The 23391-nt window shown below is 35.7% G+C and overlaps 1 long non-coding RNA gene across 2 annotated transcripts in view; it reads left to right on the forward strand.

Moving 5' to 3' along the window:
• The first annotated feature begins 20554 nt into the window (after positions 1–20554).
• Positions 20555–23391, forward strand: part of LOC141546752 (uncharacterized) — a 128711-nt gene continuing 125874 nt past the window's right edge. The window contains exons 1-2 of one of the 2 annotated variants that reach the window (XR_012483411.1): positions 20556–20644; positions 20983–21197. This is a non-coding gene — a long non-coding RNA (uncharacterized LOC141546752). Of the gene's footprint in view, positions 21198–23391 lie in introns of both variants that reach the window. The other variant, XR_012483410.1, reaches the window with a different exon arrangement.

The following is a 23391-nucleotide window of genomic DNA, read 5'->3' on the forward strand; positions in this document are numbered from 1 at the left end:
TAGAAGAAGTTTTATTTCTATATCAAAAGTGGCAAGCAGTTCTTCTTTCTGTCCTCTGGGAATAGAAGAAGGAACAGTTCCAATTTAACATGGAAGGGATTTAGGAAGATCTTTCTCATTATAAGGGTTTTGAGATCCTAGAAAAGATTACCGAATACTATTAAAGTCACCTGACTAATATTATGGGAAACAGAGAGAGGGCAAGTTGTGGCTCCAAAGGAGAAGAGTTCATAGTTTTAAAGAAAGGAGAATGTGAAAACAAAATATCATGGATAAAGACTCTTTGAGGTAGTAGAAATTGTATACATTTTTAGGACAGGAAAGGAAAAATCTAAAAGGACAGGAAGACATTCAATAAAAGGAGAAATAATATTTGCATAGGTTTCACTTATGACATTTATGGAACATTTTAGGGCTTGTTGGTGATGGATTCTTTTTTTAGTTTTTTATTTTATTAAAGCTTTTTATTTACAAAACATATGCATGGGTAATTTTTCAACACTGACCCTTGCAAAACCTTCTGTTCCAAATTTCCTCCTCCTTTCTTTACCCCTCCCCTAGATAGCAGGTAGTCCAATATATGTTAAGCATGGTAGAAATATATGTTAAATCCAACATATGCATATATATTTATACAATTATCTTGCTATACAAGGAAAATCAAATCAAATCAGAAAAGTAAATGAGTAAGAAAACAAAAAATGCAAGCAAACAACAACAGAAAGAGTAAAAATGCTATGTTGTGGTCTATATTCAGTTCCCATAGTCCTTTCCCTGGGTGTAGATGGCTCTCTGAATCACTGAACAATTAGAACTGGTTTGAATCATCTCATTGTTGAAGAGAGCCATGTCCAGGTGATGGGTAATTCTTAACTTGTTAAAATGTAAAACGTGAATATATTTTCATGACTATATGATTAAAACTCCATGGATTCCCCTTTTCTAGAGACTTTCAAAGGAAATGATTGGCGACGATCATCTATTTTGTTAAAGGTGTTGGCCAAGGGAGTTGGCCAAGGCATCTAGTCTATAGTTCTGAATCACAAAATGTGCTTTTTTTTAAAACCATGTTTTTCTATGAGCAATCAAACTTGGACTTTATGATCAACACTTCTCCTGATGGAGGCTAGTCTCATGGGAACAAAACTCATTTCAGAATAAGAAAGAGTTACACTTTTTCCTTTTGGGGTCTTTAGTGCCCTATTGCTTATTCCAGGCAGTATAAAGTTTGTACAGTTGACATTTTCTGACTCAACTCCTCCTATAATTGAAATTACTTTATTAAACAAGCTTGAATCATTTCAATTACTTGGTGGCCTGGAGCGCCGGTGGCATACATGATGACTACATGCTGATTAAATTAGAGGCAGGGCACCCCGGAAAGATGCACATACCAGAAAATGGCTTTCTATTTCTCCAATATAAAAAGCCCTCTCTAATTCATATTCAGAGGATAGATCCCTTTGGGTTGTATATTAATATTCATAAGATAAACCATATAGCTAAAGCAGAAGATTAAAGTCAAGTCTCTTAATAAAGAAGCAAGAGTAATGACTACAGTAAAATCTCCAAAAATGCCATTATCCCCCTGAAGAGTGAACACTGCTACTGTACATGTGTTGCTGCTAAGCAAGAGAACAATAAAAAATGAATTACTGCGGCGATTTGGATTTTAAAATCCGCCAGAGAGGAATGAACAAACAAACATTAGACTTGTAAGAGACAGTAGTCAGGATGGAGCAGTTTTAGAGAGGAACAGACTAGGAACAGAGTTAAAAAGAATGCATTCTTATAAAAGGAGAGAGGGGGGCTATGGGAAGTAGTCCTAAAACAACAATAAAATGTGGCACCCATTAGAGCAGGCTTTCTGGATGTCTTTTGGATGAAACAAACAAAGAAGAACGGAGACCTGGGGACCAATTCAGCTCCGTAATCATGGAGGCGCCCCTTGCCTTTTTATATATATGATCATTTCTTCTTGATATAGCCAGAATATTATAGACACTCAGATCTGAAAGGGACCTGAGAGGCGATCAAACTGAAGTTACTTCAGAATTCCATTGGTACACAGTCATCCTCCATGAGAACAGAATCCAGAGCTGGTTTTTTACCCTAATAAATGGTATTATTTTAGCATCCTAACTGATTTTCCACTTACTCAAATAAACAATCAAATCTGAGCCTATCACCTCAGAGGATTCACCACAGTTCAATCTCTAATGTCCCTCCTAGTGCTAAAATTCAATGATTTTGATCCTCTTCTACAAGAACTCATTTGCTGGGCACCTTGTCAGCATCTCAGCAGATCTTCTTAGCTATTAAAACATCTAATGGCAAACCCCCAAGTGTAATTTTCTCAAATGAACCATATCTGTGTCAATTGTTTCTATGTGTGCCCTGCTGGATCAGATATTCTTGGAAGAGAAGAGCGCTGTATTACCCAGAATTCTTAGGGTGGTTTTTGGAAAGAGAGAGAGAGAGAGAGAAAAGTGACTTGAATGTCCTTAGGGATTATTCTAATCTGGAGTGAGGTAATGTCTGTGTGTTGGGAGGCTGTGTTTGGGAGGTACAAATTCTCCCAACAACTCCAAAGAGTGAGTTAAGAGATCCTAAAAATAATAAAGCATTGACTATAGTTACAGGAAAATAGGTCTAGGGCTGGAAGGAAATAAAATAGGTATCCAGTCCAACTCTTTAATTTTATAGATGAGGAACTGAGACCCAAATATATTAAGTTGTAAAAACAAAAAAAGTCAGAAGTGGGATTGATTCTACATTTTTTAACTTCAGAACAAGTAGTGCTTTTTCCAGTATACTTTACTGTGTACAAAACACTTCCACATATACAGTTTTATCTAAGCTTCAAAAAAATCAAGAAGAAGAAAGGTAGATCTAGGATTTGAGACTTAGAGAAAAAGAAAGGATCTTAAAGATAACCTGTCAACATATGCATATATATTTATACAATTATCAACTAACACATTTTACAGATAGGAAAGACAGTAAGAAATACAACTTCATTTCAGACTTAGATCCTCTGCTTCTGATCTGTGATTTTACTCGTACAGGGAACTTATAGGGAATAAACTCTTTCTGTGTGTGCAGAACAACAGCTCTTTTTGAAACTTAGTCTTTGAAAGTTGCATGGGTCAACGAAAGATTGAATGGTTTTCCTAGAGTCACACAGCCATTTATTATCAGAGGCAGAATCTAAATCCAGATCTTCTAGACTCGTGTAAGATCTCTATCAATTATCCCAGACTGCCTCTCCTACAAATGGCACCCTCAGTCTATAGACTGTGGCTAGGAAAAGGACAGTGGTCTTACTTACATGATCACATAAATATAATTGGCAGAAGTGGAATTCAAATCTTGGTCTGCTGTTTCAAGTGAACAGGCTGTTATTAGGGTTTCCTTGACATATTCAATTCACAGAATCACAGAATTGTAGAGAAAAGATCTTAAGCATGACCTAGTTCCACATCATCATTTGAAGTCACTTGCCCAAAGATATATGGTATCAGATCTAGGTCTAGAATCCAGTTTCTCAATTCTAATTCAGATACACTATTCTGCATCCTTGGAAAGTGACAACCAAGAGCCATGCCGGGCAGAATTCAGCAAGCTGGAAAGACAGCCCTGGCAATGCTGTTTGGAATCACACTGTTTTGAATTACATAGTCGTCTAAAGAGATGGAAAATTTTTGGACTAAATGTTGACTCAACGGTAGGTAACCTCCCCTACTGTCTGTTAAAACCAGCTGCCTCTGATTTCGCCACAGTTTAGTGGATATAATGAAATGGCTTTCAATGCAGAACATGATTTCAGTCCAAAGCAGATTCACTTTGGGGGCTGTCTGAGAAAAGGAATACTTCATCAGAGACATTTAACTTGGATTCTATTCCTTGTCCTTGCTCTGACACTAGCTTTGAGGCTGGGCCACTCATTTAACCTTTTTTAGCTAAAGTTCCTTGATTTTAAAAAGGAGGGGGGTGGATTTGATGTCTCCTTCAACACAAATACTATATGAGTCTATGAATCTTTTAGCTTTAACATGCTAAATTTCTGTGATTGATGGTTGTCTTATGAAACCAACTCAATTCATTTCAAAACAATAGACATTATTTAAGAGTCTATCATGTTCAGGGCATTGTGCTGGCCCCTGGGGATACCAAGATAGAAATGAAACTGTCTCTGATCCCAGGGGCTTATATTTTACCATTATCCTTCCTTCTCTCAGGTATATTGAAAATGGATCCCTCAAATGCCCTGAAATTTGTGTTATTTTCAGCACAGACCTTTATTATATATAATATATATATATATATGTGTGTGTGTGTGTGTGTGTGTGTGTGTGTGTGTGTGTGTGTGTGTATACATATGCATATATGTATATATAGACACACACACAGAGATATATATGTTTGTTCTGATCCAGAACTTTTCCATGGCTTTGGTTTTTTGTTTGTTTTCTGAGTGCTATTTCTTCTTCATTTCTAATGCTGGTTCACACTTATGATTTCAATGATTCAAGCTATCTTCTGTACTTTTGCAGTTCCGTAACTGTTTGTTAACTGATGGTAGATCAAGTGCTTGTCTCAGATTCAGGAAAATTTGATTTCTATTCTTGATCTCAACCACTTCCTAATAGCTGTTTGACTCTAGGCAATTCACTTAATTTGTCCTAGCATCAGTGTTTTCACAAGTAAAATGGGAACAATCACAGCATCTACCTCATAGGGTTATTGGGAGAACTGAATAAGGGAATATAAGTAAAGTATTTTGTAAACCTTAAAATACTAGTTATTATTATCATTTTATTATTTCATAAGTAGGACTCATGTATCGATGAGATTCCTAGGATTACAGATTAAACCTAAAAATGACCCCCAGAGGTTACTTAATCCAATTTCCTTTTTATTTTTCTTTAATGAGATTCAATTTTTTCAATGAATATTTATTTTCTTTCCTCACTTCATTCGATTTCTTAAAAAAAAAAAGAGAGAAATGTAAAACCTTTGTAACAAATATACATAATCAGGTAAAACAAATTTTGACTATTTCAAAAAATGTGTTTCATTCTGCAGATGGCGACCTCCTCCTCTACACAGAGGTGAGTGGGTAGGATTCTTATATCATTAGTCCTTTGAAATCACATTTGGTCCTTGTGCTGATCAGAATTCTTCTCTTTCAAAGTTGTTGTTGATCTTTATTTTTTACAATGTTTTTATAAAAGTATAAATTTTTTTCCTACTCTATGGTTATAATGGAATGCTGCTGGACCATAAATAATGATGAAATTATAGGTTTCTGAGTAACATGGGAGCACTCATATGAACTGTTGCAACTCTCTCAGTTTTTATGGTTGAGGAACTCAAGGTCAGGAAAGGCTTGTTCAAGATCACTCAGGTGGTCAGTGGGAGGATTTGATTCAAGATCCTGACTTCACATGAAACATTAATTTTTCTGCACCAATCTGAGAGGCACTTTTTTGGTTGTTTTAGGTTCAGATTTGTGATTTCATTGATTCAAATTACTTCCCATTCTTATACACTCAGTAACTGTTGAGTCTTCCTTACTTTTTTTTTTTAGTAAATTTATTTATTTTTAGATACACATTGCTTTATGAATCATATTAGGAGAGAAAAAGAGAACAAAAGGGAAAAACCATGGGAGAATTAAAAAAAACACAAAAAAGAAGTGAACATAACATGTGTTGATTTACATTCAGACTCCTTGGTTTCTTCTTTACTTTTTTTTTTAATGGAAACATACACATTTACATGGAATCACGGGATTTTGAACTGCAAGTAAATGGCCATTAGCTAGTTTAGTGGTCTCATTTTGTAGATGAAGACATAGAGGTTTTAAAAACTGTATTTGTTTTTTTTTGGAGGTGTTAGTAAAGAGTGAAAAGAAAGAAATAAGAATTCAATAATCATTTACCATGTGCTGAGCACTTAAAAATAATTTTTTACTTTCAAAATGCTTGCAAAGATAGTTTTCATCATTCACCCCTGCAAAATCTTATGTTCCAATTTTTTTTCTGCCTCCCTTCCTTCCACCCCCTCCCTTAGACAGGAAGTAATCCAACATATGTTAAACATGTGCAATTCTTCTATACGTATTTCCCCAATTGGCATGCTTATGCTGAATATTTTTCAAATATTTTCTCATTTAATCCTCAAAATTTATTATTATTTCTCATGTAATCTTGGGAGGAAGATGTATCATCAACCCCATTTTATAACTGAAGAAGCTGAGAGACAGACAGAGATAGAGACAAAAACAGAGAGACACAGAGACAGAAAAAGAGATATTAAATGACTTGCCTGGTTTCACAAAATGAAGTGTCAGATGCTAGATTTGAGATCACATCTTCTAGGTCCAGTACTTTATCCATTGTACTTTCTAACACCATAAACAACCTTGATCTTTTGCCTGTAGGATCAAGTTCATTAAAGTCTCATTAGCACACTATGTCTTATGACCAGACACATTTCTTGAAATCACAACAGATCTCTTCCCAAATGTGATTTGTTTGGCATCTATAACAAAGTGGTGGGCTTTTAGAATAGAATACTGTGGTTTTGGGTGAGAGGTTATGGCCTCTGTAAACACAGCAGTTATAATGACTACATTTAACCCTTCTGTTAAAAAAGGAACATGGTTAAGTTTTCTTGATGCTTTATGAGAAGAAAGGGCTAAAGCTGTCTGTTAGCTGCAGGCAACGATCAAGAGCTTTTAACTTCCTTTTTATGCTGTCCAAAATAGTGCAATATTCCATCTGAAAATAGTCCTGCCATTCTCCTACTAATCTGGAAGTGCTGCTAAACAAGAGTACTTAACTGCTTCAAACACAGAAACTGTCAGCTGCTCCCTGTTGATGTACAGCATTTGGGGTGAACAGACCAGTTTCATCCAGGCAGCCACAGTGATCTCTGTATGATCCTGCCAAGAGCATATGTGAGTGGGGGTGGGGGTGGAGAAAGAATGGCACTCTTTCTGAAAAAGAGGGAAGGAGACTTTATGAAATAATTACCCTCTTTAAAGACTCTTACAATCATGTTTTCTTGGAGAAGATGTCCTGAAAATTGGAAGTAAGCACTGAGTAAGGTTCAAGGTTTAGAAATAGAGTCTTTGAGCACAGCTGAAGATATATATGTAGACTTATATCCATACATGTATAGATACATGTATACATGTATGTGGATACATAGAAATAGGTATAGATACATATGTACACGTATCGATACATACATACAAATATCTTCAACTGTGCTAAAGAGCTTATTTATATGCATATAAATATTATACGATAAATAATAAAACATATAAATATACATATAAAACATACATTCATGCATATTTATATAGTCCTTGAGACTCAAGTTCTGACGTCTCAGTGGGTCTGAATTCTAAGTGGTTATTTGCTTCAGAATGACCAACTTGGCTCAATTTTCCAGCCTGCTGAACTTACAGTTTATAAGCTGTCTCAGAGATGTACCGGTCAGTAGCATTACTCATGTAGGTCCAAGTATTGTAATGATATCCTGGCAAGTTGGCTTCGAGGTACATCTAAGCAAATGGCATCAATTCAAAGAAGGATAAGGGCACACTTTAAAGTGCAGCAGAAAATGTTTTCTATTATGGATAGAATGAAATTTGACTAATTTAATCAAGTCTTCACCAATGCCATTTTTCAAAATTTCACTTCATAGGTATTTCAATTTTGCCTGTCATGTCCCCTTCTCCATTTTGTGTTTGTCCTTAATCCTTTAATACTTTCTTCTTATCTTTGCTCATTTGTTCAGAATTCTTAATATTTCAAAATACTCTTTTCAATCGGGTTCCGTGCTTGTCAAAAAATAGTAAATATGTGCAGTATTGCAGATAAGATGAAAAAAGGTTATTAAAGTCACATCAGTGCATGGCATAGGAATACTTGAGATGCCAAGGGGCTTTTGCACTGATTGAAGTCGGAAGAATCTGAAACGTCTTAATCCCTGAAATGTGGGCTAGGGAGAAAGACATCACTTTTTGACTTGTATACCCAAGCCACCAGCTTCAAACTCATCTGTCTAAGGGCAAGCTGAGGGATATTTGCACGTCGAGAAAAGATCCATCATACAGCTTCCATTTTAAGGAGTTCTCATCTATTTCCTTAGGCATTTGCCTGTATGGATTTATTTTTCCCCCTCTTCTTCTTTTCCTCCTTCCTGCTTTTTAAATCAGTTGGGATTTACTCACAGGCACTTGCAAACTATTTTTAAATAAGTCAGGACTCCAGCATTAAAAATGGTGAATCACAATAAATCCAGAAGAAATAGTGTGTTGGTAAGCCTGCAGATCTTTATGTGATAGTTTGGGTCCAAAATACTCTCATTTCTCACAATATTTGAATATTTTTGGTTTACAAAATACTTCCACTTGTTTTTTAATGTTAGAAGTGTCTACAGTTTTATAACTCCTACTAAGGTATCTTATGTTCATTACTGTCTCCATAAAAGCTAGTGATTTGGTGGAAGTGGTACATTTTACGAGCTGTCATGGGATATGCGCCATATTATGTTAAGATTGCAGGAAGAAGATGACAAACAAATCATAAAGTTCTCCATTTTGTAAGATGATTTTTACATTGGGTTTTTTCTTTTAAAAAAGTTTTAAATGATATATAATGTTTGACAAAATAATGTATTTTGGTGCATTCTTCCCCTTTCCTTTATAGGTAATGACACCAAAGAACTGTTCCCTTATCAGAAAATCACCTCAACAAATTTGGGATTCTCTGCCCTAGCACAGAAAGTAAGAAACCTACATTTTTAATAGTAGGGCAAATGTCCCATCCAATCACTAGCTTTGTGAAGAGCAAATTAGTTAATCTCTCTGAATCTTAATTTCATTATCTGTCCAGTGTAGATAGTGAAGCTATATATATAGTCATTAATCAGAAGATTATGGGGAAAATATCAGATGAATTATTAGATTCAGTTCAATTTCCAATAGAAATGTCAGGAAAAAATAAGATCTTAGGGTATGGGAATTGCCACTCTTTAATTTTAAATTTGCTGAAATCCACAAATTAGGTAAGAAATGAGAAGCCTTCATAGCAGTAACTTGTTTCAGTGAAAGGTGTGATCTGGAGAGATATCCCTGATAAAATTAAGCTATCACCCTATATATAACCAAGAATTGATGCTCTGTTGTTTCTGTGATCTCACTGATTTGGATATTTCTTCTCGTAATATAGCTCTCTGCCTGTTAGTGCAATCTGCATAAATTTCTTCTGTGTCCCGTGGAAAATCATTCACAAAGGGTACTATTAGTGCCTACTCATTTTGTGTAAATTTTGCCCATGTTCTGTAAATCATTCACAGAAGGGCCACTCAATCCAATGGGAATCTTCCTCTGTTTTTCTTAAAATTGTGTAGCTATTAATGGTGTGTATGAGTTGCCTATGGAATTGTTTCTTATTTTCACTATGTTCTTTTCTTATCATTCATGGGTTATTTCTCTGATTATAGCCTTCCTTCCACTTTTCCTAGGGATGCCTTCATTGACAGTTTATTGCAACTTGCCTATATGTACCAAATATCTTTATATTTAGTTATCCATCACAATGCAACCAAACTAAGATTAATCAATGAAAAATAATCTGTTAATATGAGTATTATGCCCTCATAAAATTTTATCATAAGAAAAATGTTCCATTGAGAAATAGAAATCGACAGAAATAAAAGGAGAACATTGATTAAGACAGATGCTAGTGGTAGAAAAATTCTATTTTGCAGCATTTTAAAGATATCCAGTTTTCCAAAACCTAAATAAAATATTCTTTGAGAGCATCCAATGGCGTTTGATATATTTCAAGCTCACCAAAACAGGTTTCTGATTAGTCTTCAGTTTCCCAGATGACTCATTAATAGGATAGGAGATATTGGAATATTCCAGTTACCAAAAAGGTACTTTCCTTAATGTCAAGGTGATAAAGTTTCTTCAAGTATCTTTGATATGGTTCCATAATTCTTTTAAGGTACCATTTTATCTCTGCAGCTAACACCTTCTGAACTTCTGTTCCTTACTGACGCTTTCTGTATCCAAAGGTGCTGGTGGTTTCTGCTTTACCACTGAGCTCCTGCAACCATCCTCCAAAGCTATCAAAGCTGTGGCTGCTGCTTCTTCCTGTGGAGTGTCCTGTATCTTTCCCCTTTTGTAGTATGGATTGCATAAAGAGATAGTGACCTAAGATTCAGGTAATTTCTGGATCTGCAACTCCCAAGACTGTATATAACTCATGAGTCCTCACCAATTAGTTTACTTTTCTATCATCAATCAAAGCCCAGAGCTCAGAGCAAGGGCATTTACTGAAAAAAAAACAGTGAGAAAAATTAGCAACAAAATATTTCCATTGAAACTTGGGGTACATTACAAGAACACAGCATCAATGAGAAGAATAGACAAACAAAGAGTTAACAATCAGGGTGTCCCAGAAGTCTTAATTAAGTTTTAAGCTTTAAAAACTTAGAATAAGACTTTTGGGATATTCCATATAGACAGACACATATTAACAGGGAATATGTTGACCAGGGAGCACATTAGGAGCAATACATACCTGAGATGTTGCAAACATGTATTTTTGTGCTTCTCTTATTGAGCTTGGCCCCATGTTCTCTGCTGGATTTGGTCTCGATAGTCTAATGATTATTGCCAGACACTGCTCTATTATCTAGTTTCTACCATCTCTAAATTGTGGTCTGGATGAAAACTTCATCTGGGTCATTGTTGTACCCATTGAGAAAGAGCAGATACCCCCAACCTAAGCTAATTTACTGCTTCCTCAGGGTCCAATCTCTAGTCTCTGAAGCCCATCATCTCCCGAGTTCTCAGCCTCAGGTACTAAACTCTTGGAGCAAAGAGCAACATCAAAAAGCTAGACTTCAGCTTTTACATTTCCCCCTAAAGACCCTTTCTGGTAGAGGGTAGGGTCTTTAGTCAGAGATCTTACTCTGGCTTATGACAATGATCCAATACATTTCCACACTTGTGTCTCTACGGGCCAGGACATAAAGTAGGGAATGCTCATTTGCACAATTACCACAAAACATTTCTAGTATTGAGTGTTTCTCCAGTTTGTCTTTGCTTCTCTCATTGGCTCCCGTAAATATTTTTCCTACACAAATTTGAAGTCTGATTCCACACACTTATATCCTGCAAATAGTCATAGGAAGGGTTAAAAGAGTAGAGGAAAAAAGGTTGTGACCCCACTCTGTAGTGCTTTTTGAGTGTTCAAAATACTTTAGGAATTTTATCCCATTTTATCCTCACAGCTTATCCTGTGATAATCCTGCTTATCACCATCTTACAGATGAGGAAACCGAGGCAGGAAGAGATTAAATGATTTTTCCAGGGTCCCACACCTAATAAGTGTCTAAAGCAGAAACACTGATCAAACAGATCTTGAGATAATTTAATGCCAAGTCAATGCTGTATCCACTATGTTATCTAGCTGGATTATTTCCTTCAGGATTTGACTTCCCTGGGACAAAGATGATCTGAAGCCAATCAGAGCATTTTCTGTCATTTCATTAGCCCAACACCCCAGTGACACAGAAAAGGATTATTTTGGCAGCTATTAAGACCTTACTGGTCTTCCTCATGGAAAAGCCTTTACTCTAAATTCAATTCATTTATGGCTAGCGATTCCTTTTACCTTTTTTTCCTACACCAGGGTACAGGTTGTATATCTCTTACCCTCATCATGTGTATCTTCCTGAGTCTTTCTAAGGCTGGGGATAAACACAGGAACCCTTTTTCATTTGTTCTTTCAATTCTTGTCATGTCCTTGGCAGCTAGAACATGAGCCATGCATATTGCTGAAAGCAATTAATGTGCTTCAAGAAGGTCTTTAGTATTTATGCCACTCTAGACAAAATCTTTGTCCCTTTAAATACTAATGAATTTCCATTTTGTTTTGTAAATCGGCCTCTTGGAAAGTGGTGTGAAGCAATGTCACAGAGCCTGATCCTTTTTGTGGATGTGATAAAATAAAATTTCGGATACTACAAAGCTGATGGACCATAGACCAGTGAAATATCTACTGTTTTTTCCCCCATTTAAAGTTCAAGAAAAGAAAGGTCGTTTTCACCACAAAACCTCTAATCATTCATTTCTTTAGATAAAATTGCTCTGAGATAACCGCAGCTATTCATTCAATGTTATCCATTTTCAGGGATGGCTATTGGCTTATTTCTTTACTACAAATATCTCTCCTATCATTTCCTACAAAAGATCTTTCTGTATCCCTCCGGTTTTCAGATTCTTTCTGTGTCCCTCTTTTTCCTTCTCCAGTGTTACTTTGTATTCACTGATTCACATATGTGTCACATCTCCCCAGTAGAAAGTAAACCCCTCCTTTATCCCCAGTACTTAGCATAGTGCCCTGTGTCTAATAGATACTTAATAAATGCTTGTTTAGTTAAATTGGATACTTACCAGGTTGGCTTCAGATATTTGATTTGTAAGTACTTTGAAAATTTAAAAGAATTGGGTCTGTTATCAATAAATCAGTGGACATCTATTAAGTACCTACTATGTGTCAGATACTGTGTTAGACAATAGAGATGCAAAGATACAATTTAAACAATCGCTGAGACATCTTCATTGGTGAATAGATTCCCCATACTTATAAAGTCACAGATCAAGTTTAGAAAAAATAGTCATTTAGATTATTCTTTATGATCTTTCTGGGTTTTATTAAAATAATTTATTGCAAATTCATAACTTCTTAGCATTTCCAAGATACAAAAAATGTACTTTTCATTGCATATGCACTGTTGCACACAAAGCAAAAGCTGGTAAACACACAATGTCTAGTGTAAGAGCATTGGTGAAGAGCTATGAGATACAGTTCTAGCCAATGCAATCTCTCTGAACCACACATTCCTCTGAATTCCTCCTGGTTTTTGTCTAAGATATATAACCCTTTCTGTTTTGTCTTTCCTTCCCAAAAAGATAATTCTCCTTGAGAAAGAAAAAAAAAGATGAATTTGTTATTTCTTTGTAGTATTCTTTCAGTATTTTACTATCAAGCATGAGAAGTGTTGAAGTGTTACTATCTTTTTTTTTATTTTATTTTGCTCACTCTCATTATAAAGAGAGGAAGCTCCTTTTTGTTGTCATTAGTTTTTATTACAGTTTTTGCTCTCTCCAAACTTTAATACTCCTGATACTATTCTTAAAGATGAGGAAGATAAGTGGGATCTCTTTGTGTATCAGCATTTATCACCACACTTGGTAGATTAAATTGACGCAAGCTACAAGGCCACTCAAAAGAATAAAAAAGTGAAAGGGGAGGAGAAGAAGAAAAAGAAAGAAAATGGAGAACAAGTTAGAAAGATCAGGAAGAAAAATAGATAGCAATATGATGGGAATTTCAAGGCTTCCACCACAAAATTTCCACTAAGCACATATGTCATCACAAAGTAGAATCAACTAAACAAAAACATTTATTAAATACTTGCTGTATACCAGATAGTATACTAGACACTTGGGAATACAGAAGAAAATGAAATTTTCCCTTTTCAAAAGAAACATACATCCTGTTGGAGGAAATGTTGTAATATATATGTGTATATACATGTGACCTGACAATGGATGAGAAGAACATCTCATAATAAAATTAATAGCTCATATTTCTATAGTGGCATTTTTTTGTTTTTTTGTTTTTGGTTCCCAAAATAATTTCTTCACAAAAAGTTATGCAGTAGTTATTGTAACTATTATCTTCATTCAGTTATCTTCAGATCACATAATCAATAAAGAGCAGAGATATGACCTGCCAATATGTTCTGATTTTAAATCTCATGTTTTCCCTCACAATACATATTCTGCCCTCTCTCTTTATTTCATATACTCCCCACACCCTCAGATCTATGACCAAACAATAATGACTCACATTTATCCCCACCTTTAGGTTAACAAAGTTCTTTCTTCTCAATAACCCTGGGAGGTATGTGATACAGGTGTCATTATTTCTGTTTTATGGATCAAGAAATTGAGAATCCAAAATATTATGTGGTTTGCTTACAATTCCAAACCTAGCCAGTACTTCAAGGCTACAAATTTGTATTTATCTAATTATTAGTTATTTAGATTATTTTTTCTTTTGAAAACAGCTTATTTATATCTTTTGAACATCCATCAATTGGAGAATGGCTCTTATAAATTTGGCACAATGAAACCTTTTTTATGAGAAATGTGCTGTAAAACCCCCCCACTCCACAATTTCCTGCTTTTCCAAGTTTGGCTGCATTGATTCTGTTTGTGCAAACATTTAAAAAATATAATCATAATTATTTATTCTACCTCCTATGATTGATTTTCTCTCTCTGTCTCTCTGTCTCTCTCTCTCTTTGTCTCTCTCTGTCTCTCTCTGTCTCTCTCTCTCTCTGTCTCTCTCTCTCTCTGTCTCTCTCTCTCTCTCAGTCTTGAGCTTCTCCCCTATTTATAGAAATGACATAATGTTTTTCTCCTAATTTGTTTATAATATCTATTACAATACTCATTTCGATCTTATTTTGGAGCAACATGTGAGATGTTAGTGTATGAGTAGTTTCTGGCAGACTAATTTCCAATTTTTTTCAAGCAGCTTTTGTAAAAGTGAGTAATTACCCCAGTAGTGGGGACTTTTAGATTTATTCAACCATAGGTTGAATAAGTCTTCTTGAAAAGCTGAGAAGCATTTTCAGACATACATTGGCAGAATTGCCCAAAGACAGTATCCCTGCCTCTATCCTTCTTCTTCTATGGCACTGTCGTTTGGTAGCATTGGTGTTGGCCTGCCCACGGATGCCACTAGGCAGACGGATTGTGTCTGTGTATTGGGCAAAAGGACATTCTCTTCATTCCAGTATGGATAAGTGCTGGAAATCATTACAAGTTTTTAGCTCTAATAGCTCACTTCTCCTCTCTTTTCTTTCACCAAACATAATGCCTGATCACAGGAACCTGATCCTCAGATCCGTGTTCCAACAGAACATAGCACAGTGTGTGGCAACAACAGAAGCTCCGTAAATGTTGGAATGAATGAACAAATGAATGAACAAATCAAGAAATATCCAGGAAATATTACACATTCTTTCTACTGTGTTCCTAACTTATTGATTCATAAGATGGTTAAAAATACATCCCATGGGGAGGGATGACATTCTGAGCTATGTGGTTATGAATATCTCAGAATGTACCCAAGTCCTCCTGCCTATATCCTGCTGAGACCTGCTCAGCCATCTGGGTACCTGACAAACGTTGAATAAGTAGCCGAATAGCTCCCACTGTGAGTTCATTGCAAAGGTGAACCAGCTTGAATGCCATGCACATTCAGTATCCCATGCAACAATCTGCCAAAAGTTATACTATCCCAAAGGAATTTTAATCAACATTTAAGATATAATGTGGTCTAGCTGTCCTAAGTACATTATATGTATATTGACTTTCAAAACTTCAATTTCCTGAGCTGTTTCCATGATTCATTACAAACCCACAATTTTTGTCTCCCCATCCCTTCTTTTCTGTCTCCTTCCTCTCTTTGTTTCCCTCTCCACATACACATGACATCCTGATTAAACAAAATGCCCATTCAAAGGATTCTTGATTATTGATAGAAATAATGTATGATAAGATATGGATACTGTGAGGGAAGGTTATGAGTTTTCTCTATGTGAATACAGTACCCTTCAGAGGTTAGGAACTGTTATAGCTTCATTTTCTCCAGAGAAGCATGAACCTCTAAATCTAGTGTGACATCTCCCTTTGTTTCTGTTACACCGCATTACTGAAATGCCTTCTTCAAATAGTGTCCCTTACATGATACTTAATTTGCCAGCTTTCACTTAAGGATTGAGCTGCTATATGAATTGCTTAAGGATTAGCTCAGAAACTCTCTATATGGCCTATTGTGACTTTTAAAATTGAACTGCTATAAGTTCCCCCTTTTGATAAGCACATATTTCAAGATAATTCTCTCCCACCTTTATTACTAAGTGACTAGAAATGTAATCAATCATCTAATGGTCCTTAATATCAAGATACCTAATAGCCCCTTTCCTTTAATTAAGAAAGCTTAGCCCCTTCCCATCAACCAGAAGTGATTCTAGTATAATATAATTATAAATATTATATTATATAATATATTATTCCATTACACATAATATAATGGAAAAGGAAGAGTTAAGATGCAGAAAAGTAAGATCAGATACAAAAGGTGGAAGTTTGGAGAGCTGAGGGAAACTTCAGGATGAGGGTGGGGAGGAAGGTGAAAAGAAAGAATCATATTGAGCTAATGTTTAGATATTTACCCAAACATTTTAACGCATAACTGAGAATCCTATTATGGAAACTCCCAGCTCTCACAGAATTGACAAAAATACAAAAATAAAGGGAAGAAAAGAAGAAAGAAAAAGAAAGAAAAAAGGGAAGGAAGGAAGAAAAAAAGGAGGTAAATTGAGAAACTGTAGAGAGATGTCTTGGATTTGTAGGCAAAGAAGCAAGATGATAGCTATGAATATTTCAAAGATTATACATTGAAGGAAGAAGAGTATGAGAAATTGCTTGGAGCTGTCCTCCTCCCCTAATAGTATGAATAGATAAAATTGAGAATTAGAAAACTTAACCTCTTCAAGGACATACTCTTTCTTTACATTATAAAATCAATTCATTAATGCTGAATGCTTAAAGTGAGCAGATATTTTATAGTACAATGCAACTTAATCCTGACATTAATAAATAGCATTCATTTCTCTTTTCCACACAACTGGCAAAGAGATATTTGGAAAACCAAAGTCTAATCATGTCCTCCCACCAAATTCTAGTAATTATCAACAGTTTTTAAAGTGTAAACTTTAGCTTTCAGAGCCCTTTACCACCTGTCCCAGCAACCTTTCCAGCATCTTTCTACATTATTCTTCAACCCACACTCTGTAGTCTAGCCAAACTGGACTTCTTGCTGTTTCTCACATGATACCCCATCTCCAGTCTCTGTGCTTTATAATACTAACTATATAACATCTGTGATTTTCAATATTTGAGAGTTGTTTGGGGCATTGAGTGCAGTGAATGCAGTGATTAACCCAGGATAATACAGCCAGGGTAAAACGGGATAACAGTGGTTTAGCAATGAAATTATCCACATTCAAGAACTTGGTTATCTCAAAGCATCTCTTTGAAGTACCTAGTACTGGTATTGTATTATCTCTATTTTACAAGTGAGAAAACCAAGTTTCCAGAGTTAAGTAATTTGTCCAGTCGCATAATTAGCAAGTATGAAAGGGAGCAACTGAATTTAGATTTTCCTGACTCCAGGTACAGTTTTCCTTCCAAGCTACTAAGTTACCTTTAATATAGATTGTCTGAGGTACTTTTGACAATTATTACATTTAATCTGAAAGCAAAATTTTGTTTAGGTCCCCTCCTCTTTTCCCTTGTCTTGCTGTCACTGAAAAACTCTTTACTGCTACTCTGGAGTACCTTTGTTTGCCTGGATTCCCAGACAAGGTGAGGCTAGTTGAGTAGCGTTTAAGCTTGTCCTGAGCCTTGTAAAATACTGTCAGTCTCTGGCATGGGGTTCCACTTTTATACTAATATCTTCAGTCTATGGCATCTGGGACTAAAAATGAGAACTCCTGCAAATTGATCTACATCCACCCAGCCCGAGTGTCATTTCAGATTCACAATATCTCCCCTTGGTGTCCAACTACTTCAGTTGAAATCCATATGGCTGGAGATCAGGGTTTTAGCTTACAAAACAACAGACTTTTTCAACTAGTTTCTCCCACAAACAGCAAAGCAAACCCTTTCAATGCTACTTTTTTAATTGCTTCCTTTCATGAGAGAAGGAATAAATTATTTTTTTTTACATCAGTACGTGCATTGGTAATTATTTCTCTAAAAAGAGTAATAGAGACAACAAAGCACGCCCTACAGGGTGCTCAGCAGTGTGTTGGCAATATTGATCTGAGGAGGGGAAGCTTGTTATCAGATGAGGAATTAAAAAGAGGCTCTTTGGTAGCTCATTCATACTCCATGTGAGCACATTGCATCTGTGCTTGGGGTTCCGTACTGGCTTTCCATCTGCTTCTGAATGCAATTCAAGGTGTTGGTTTTGATCTATGGGGCTCAACGTGATTGGATCCGGACTCCTTAAGCGACCATCTCTCTTTCTCTGCAGTGGCCTGTGACAGTTGAAACTAGCTAAAGTTCTCTGGGGAAGGATTGGAGATTGGGGCTGGCTCTTGAGGCAGGGCCTCAGTGGAGGGCTCCCAGCTGGGGGATATATACTCAATCAGTCCACCACAGCCTAAATTTGATGACCTTCATGGGTCATTGGCAGTACTGTTTGCTTGAGTCTTTGCTTAATTTGGCAGAGGATGAGAAAGGATGCTAAGAAACGCAGAACAGGTGAAGATGATTTCTTTAAAAAGGAGTTTTAAATAGTGCTAATTTAGTTTTTGTTTCCATGTTACCCCAAAATAACTTTATTTTAATATTACACTTTATTTTAATATTACAAGCTATTGATGGGGTTATTCATCATCTTTCCAGAGTCTAGATTGATTTTCTTGTCTCCCTAGTTCAAATACAAGCTTGTTTCATGAAGAGATTGTTCATTCTTTGTATTTGCATCTCCAGTGTCTAGCACAGTGCTTGGTAGAGAGCAGGTGCTTAATAAATACTTGCCTAGTGGTTGATTGATAATTGTAAGCATGGAATTAGTGGAGAATGTAAATTCTCCATTGAAACGGATTAGAATCCCATTCTTACCACATTTTATTTTCAGATCCACAGCATGTTTGTAGGAAAAGTTCCCCCAGAACTCTCAGTGCCAATTCATTTTAGGAGGTGGAGATAAAAAAGGCAATATGCATTTATTATGCACTCACTGTTTGCCAAGCCTGGGCTAAGTGTTAGGGATACAAATAAAAAAGTAAAAACAAGTATCTGCCCTCAAAAGCTTATATTTTAATGAGGGAAGCTGTAATATAAAAGAAAGCTTAAAAGGGTGAAGCAAAAGGTACCCACAGGTGGACATGGTGGTGAAGCTTTTAGATTTTAAAATCAGATCCAAGAATTAAGCATATACAAAAATGGAGTTTTCAGGAAGACTTCTACAGTCGGAAAAGGAGCCAGAAGGATGTTAGAAGGAGAGATGATTTCAGGCTAGAGAGAAGTTCTAGGATGAGATGGCATTGGGTCATGATGGCAAAGTCCTAAGTGTCCAAAGCAGAATCCAGAAGGGAATTTTTTAATGAAGGGAGTTTTCTAATGGGTCGTGTTCATTCTGATAGACTTTGAAAGAGATTGCATGATACTATTCAGTGACTTCTGAATTTAGGAGTCCATTCTAGAACCTAGTATTGGATCTGCTATTTCTTATCTGTATGATCTAGGACAAGTCACTAAAAACTAAGCTTTTCTTATTTGGAAAATGAGGAGGTTGGAAAAAAATGACTTTTTCAAGTCTTTTTCAGCTCTCAATCAATGATTTTAAGTGAATGAAGTTAAGAACCAATCCATTGGGGTAACAGGAGTGGGGAATAACCCAGTCAAGTACTTTCTTTTTCTTTTTTATTAATTTTATAATTATACATTTTTGACAGTATATATGCATGAGTAATTTTTTTTTATAACATTATCCCTTGTATTCATTTTTCCAGATTTTCCTCTCCCTCCCTCTACTCCCTCCCTCTACTCCCTCCCCTAGATGACAGGAAATCTCATACATTTTACAGTCAAGTACTTTCTAATTATTTCTAATTCCTTAAAAAATGCTATTATGATAAAGAATACTCACTTCTCACACACAGTTTCCTGACTAGCTATTTCCTAGAAGAAACTTCTGTTTTGCATATGGAGGAAATATAAATGATAAGAAGTAGAAAACATTTCCCTTTGCTTCTTCCCACTCTAACCCCTATATTCTACAAAGTTCTGGCATTAAATAGAGCCATAACTAGTACAGGGCAACTGGAGCTATGCCCAAAGGGTCTTATATTTAGAAGGTACAAACATTTTATATACTGCTTTGAAAATTGAATAATATTAAATTTTGCTAGCTTTACTGCAATATTTGGTCTCATGGTTCAGAGTAAGACCCAGGTTTGAGAATTTGTAGGAAATTGTTGCTCAGAAAGCAAATACAAACAGGAGCATTATTATTGAGTGAAGCAGGCAGGAAAAAAAAATATACACGTACATTATATGGTAACACAGACAAAGGTTTAGTCTTATAGAGGCAAAACAAAAACTTGCCAGCCTGGGGTAGCAAAGATCTTGGTGGGAATATGCACTCAGATTGGGGTCTGAACAGGAACTTTTATGCCTTAAATAAAGGTTTGGTTTAGAACATGTCACTGATGCCAGATGTGGGAGGGGGCATTCCTAATAAGACCCAGATGTAGTAAAGAAAAGTTATGGGTCACTTAGAAATAATAGATTCAGGTGGGGGAAGTTTCTTCATCAGGACCAGGAATTGGGTTAAAGTTTGAACTGCAAGCTGGAGATCTCAGATATGGATGTAGCTTATAGATGTGGCCGTCTCCAAGCAGTCTCATACAACCAAGAGCTACAATTATTTAAAGGTTTGCCACAGAGGTAGGAAAGCTACAATCTGCCTTGTTGTTGCTTATACATTTATATTTAGTAGGACTATTTAGCCTAAGTGACTCCATGTTGGAATCCTTTCATTTATAACAACAATATCCAAACTACATTTCAAAAAATCATAATTATCAATCACGTTTACCTTTTGACAACATTTTCATTTTTTCCACACTGTGGAAAGTTAGCCACAATAATTAGTGAAACCAGTGAATTCTCAAATAGCATTATCTTTCTAAGACTCCAGTTTCCCTGATCTCTTCCAGACAGGATGATCAGAAGATGCACTTAGTGTTGCTTATCCTGGGTACCATTACATATTGCTTTCCCAGGCTCCAAAATGGCATGGAGGATTTTAAAGAGCCTGGACTGGAGAATCAGAAGACACATAAACTTATTTCCTGTATGACCTTGAACAAAACCTTGATGCTATCCAAAGCTCAGGATCTTCAGTGATGAAATGGGGATATGATTACCTGCCTTGCCCAATTTAGAGGATTAAGAAGAATTTCAAGATACTTTGTGAACTATGAACTTCTGTAAAAAGGTTAGTTATTATCTTTTCTCCTCAAATGTCTCACAGAATCTCAAGGGATGAAAATATAGATTATCATTTTAGACATCAAATACCAAAACATTTTCTTGATAATAACTGGTGCTATATCCCATATGTGGTGTGAACTATCCAACACACAACTCTAATTTCATCCAAAGATCAGTAAGTTACAGGTCTCATTAGTTACTAAAGGATGGAACAGTAAAAATCTTTGAATTTTGCTTTTCTGACTTAACATTTAGTTGAGAAAAAGGCAGCTGACATTGTTTGTGGTGATGAAGATTAAATGGACTGCATCTGAATTTAATTGAGTCTCTGTTTGAATAATATCCACAGTAGGTCCTGCTGCACTGTTTTGTGATTGATGGTGTGAATTGAACAATGGTAACATCTGGACCCAAAGCTGTTCTTAGCTTTGAAGGGGTTGATTCCTTTGAGACAAAAAGTTCCTGTATCATTGTCCAAATAGTCATTAGCAGATAGACTGGTTGGAATATGTTAATTAAAAATTTAAAATATAGAAAGAAGAAGTCCTAAAAGACTTATTTTACATACTGAGAGTAAAATGTTTCATCACTGAAAGGAGAAATCAATTCCTACTTCCACGGATATGAAAGGAGAGATCATGAAGTAGGATAAATGAATCCCCTTGGACATCAAAAGGGTGATTGGCTGTGCAATAAGAGAGATAAATCCCTACTTCCTCAGATCCCAAAGGAGAGACTGTGGAGTGTTATTCACTCTTGTTTGAGTTTTTTGAAAGAAAGAATGAGTTGTATTTAGATGAAAGAATTAAAAACAATAGACCAAACGTACAAAGACATATAGTTTAGCTTAATGTAAAGAAGAACTTTTTGAAAATGGAAGGAAAAAAAAAAGAAAATGGAAGGGAATATTCCATGAAGAAATGAGTTGCCCGTGATCATTTGTCAAGGATATTGTAAAGCAAAATTCTGCATTGGGTGGGAGGCTGAAAGATGCCCTAAACGGTCTCTTACAACTGTTGTGTTTTGTGATTTTGTGAGGCTAGAAACTATTTCATTTTTATGTGGGTACTCCCAATGTTTTGCGTGGTGACTAACACACAGAAAGTGCCTACTGCTTGATTGGTCAAAAGGGTCTACAAACACTCAGTACAAAGCAAGTTTAAACTGTTATGAAGGGAAACATTAATGTCATAAAAAGATCTAATTAATGAGACAATAAAAACTCAGCATGAGATGAATTTACACCTTATCTGGCACCTTATCACTAGTAGAACAAAAGCATAATTAGTGGTGTAGCAGGACCCTGGACAATTCTGAGACATGTCTTTGATGTCAGTGAGAGAGACAAGTTTATAAATAGGGATCCTCAGAATTTTAGATCTGGAAGGGGAATTTATAGAGAAAGCATTTTAAAAACCCTAACAAGCATTTATTTTCTTTTACCATCCCATCTGAAAAAGAAAAATGAAACATTTATAACAAATATGCATAGTCAAGCAAAACAACTTTCTGCATTAGCCATGTCCTAAATATATTTCATATTCCTTTACATTTTCATCCTTTAGTTAATTTCATTATAATGATATAATCAAATCTTTTTTTTCTCAAGAAAAAATGGTGAACTTTTACATAGAGCTCTCACTGTCTCTTTAACCTACATCTTGCCACTAAATGCTAAATATATTTGGCTGGTTTTTTCTAGAAAAGTAATTAATTTCTTTCCTCTCACTCCTCTTCTCATCTGTTATCAGTACTTGTCTAATATTTTTCAAGAGATCCTATTTGGCTATGAGTCTTGGGACAATAAGAATAAAAACAAGAAGGAAATGGAAAGGCATAGGATAATTAGATTATTGCCTATAGTGACTTTTGTGTGAGATGTGACACCAAAGATATTATCAAGGAGATGGGTGATCAGAAAAAGAGATGAGTGGATCTTTAATGGAGGGGAGATGAAGAAGATAAACAGATCCAGTGCCATGCTAGTACTTCAGAAATATGAAAAGAACTAGAGGATTTCTCTCTGGATGGATGCTGGAGGGATCCTCTGGGGAGGATGACACAGACAAGATTTATGTAAGATTAGAAAGACAGATAGATTTAGAATATCAATGAGTTCACTGATAACAATGGAATATCAAAGCTATAAAGTATTTATAAAAAATAATAATAATAATAGTGGCTAGCATTAACATAGT

The sequence above is a fragment of the Sminthopsis crassicaudata genome, chromosome 6 (assembly GCF_048593235.1).
Source record: "Sminthopsis crassicaudata isolate SCR6 chromosome 6, ASM4859323v1, whole genome shotgun sequence".
NCBI lineage: Eukaryota > Metazoa > Chordata > Mammalia > Dasyuromorphia > Dasyuridae > Sminthopsis > Sminthopsis crassicaudata.